Below are 1,844 nucleotides of genomic sequence, written 5' to 3' on the forward strand. Positions count from 1 at the left end.
CCAGGAATGGGTAATAATTGTCAGGTCTGACAAGTCTTGGGAGGTTCTCCATCCTGTCCTGGATGTGTGCTTCTCGAAGAGAGCAGACTGCTCTTTTGTTATTGTCAGGTTGACAAAGAGCTCTCAGAGCAGGGGATCATTAACCACCACTATTGGTCTCTTTCTCTGACCCAGTTATGCTACTATATCACTGTTCCTTAGATGACAAGCAGCTGCTTCCTCCTCATAGCCCTCCATCTCTTCCCATTTGGAAAGGACCTCATATCTATTATTTAACTATAAGTGCCTTATTCCTTTTCTCCACCACGTCACATTCTTCTACTGTCCGACGTCATCACTTAGGTCAGGATTCAGCTCTGCCTCTTCAGTTCCTTTTTCTTCTTTGTTTTTACAATAAAGTCCCTTTTTAATTTTAGGAATACTTCATTACCCCCTGGAGAGTGAGAAGCCTTCTTCAAACTAGTTAATTTTTTTCTTCCAATTGGGAGATCAGCCTGTACTTTGAGCATTAATGACAATTATTGAATAAGGCAGAAAGACAAACATTACAGATTCTGTGCAGGGGTTGGCAAAATTCTCCCTCTCTCTTTATATTTTCCAGAAGAAAAATCCACAGGGCTCAGGAATGTGATTGTAACTTGACCTCAGTACATGCAAGAAATAAGACTTTCAACTGTCAGAAACAGAGGTACAAAAATCTATGGACCCATTCATTTTAATTTTCTTTGGGAGTTAATCATGTTGAGAAGGCACTGTTATTTTACACACATTTTCCAAGGAAAATGTCAGGTTACAGAAAAATGATTAGTCATGATAGAAACCCCCTACTTCATTTAACAGAAAAGGATTTGCTCATCTATCCCTGGTGGCACCAGTTTAAGAATACTGCTGCTGCTACGTGTGCTATTGCCAAGAAGATGTCATTTTAAATGCTCCCACTTCTGTGTGTGTGTGTGTTTGTGTGTGTGTGTGTGAGAGAGAGAGAGAGAGAGAGAGAGAGAGAGAGAGAGAGAGAGAGAGAGAGAGAGAGAGAGAGAGAGAGGGAGAGAGAGAGGGAGAGAGAAAGGGAGAGAGAGAGAGAGAGATCCAGAATAGTTCAGGTCAAAGGAGGAGGGGAGTAAATATGAAGGTTAATGAGAATTAGCAGCTGACATTGTGATAGGTTAATTTTAACAGTGAATCAAAACATGATTTCATATTAACTGATCAATGTAAAGAGAAAATTAAGATCTGTCTGCACTCTGGTAAAGTAAGCAGAAATATAAGAAGGTTCTATGAATGTGTACAGTATTTGTTGCTGGGCTGGGGTTTTTTTGGTTTGTTTGGCTTTTTTTGTCTTTTTAAAAAAAATTATCGCCAGTTTGGGGATGAAATATCTGTGAAAGTTAACAAAGAATATGGTATGAAAATAATGGGCAGACATAAAGGTTATTTGCTGAGCTGAGGTTTCTGTATCAGCAAGGACCCTGTCATACACAGGAGAGTCTGCTGTACAGATTCTTAGATCTGCTTTTCTGAAAGGAAAGCAATTTTTAAGGGGTCAACAATCTACTTTAATCAAGCATATATATCATTCACTTAGTTCAGGGGGAAAAGTCAGCACCCTGAACTTCAGGGAAAATACAAACAGAAATTTACAAACAGACAGGGCTTCCAACTGCCTGGCCATAAGCAAGACATACATCACAGATCAACAGACAGATCCAATTGTCTGACCATGCATACATAGTTACCAGACAGAGAAGCACCAACATCTGGGTTTTCAAAGCCAGGGGGCTCCTTAGCAGCTACCCAGAGTCTTGTCTGGCCAAATAAACACTTCCAATGAGTAAGCCCCCAAACAA

Source organism: Notamacropus eugenii, chromosome 4 (genome assembly GCF_028372415.1).
Source record: "Notamacropus eugenii isolate mMacEug1 chromosome 4, mMacEug1.pri_v2, whole genome shotgun sequence".
NCBI classification, from domain to species: Eukaryota; Metazoa; Chordata; class Mammalia; order Diprotodontia; family Macropodidae; genus Notamacropus; species Notamacropus eugenii.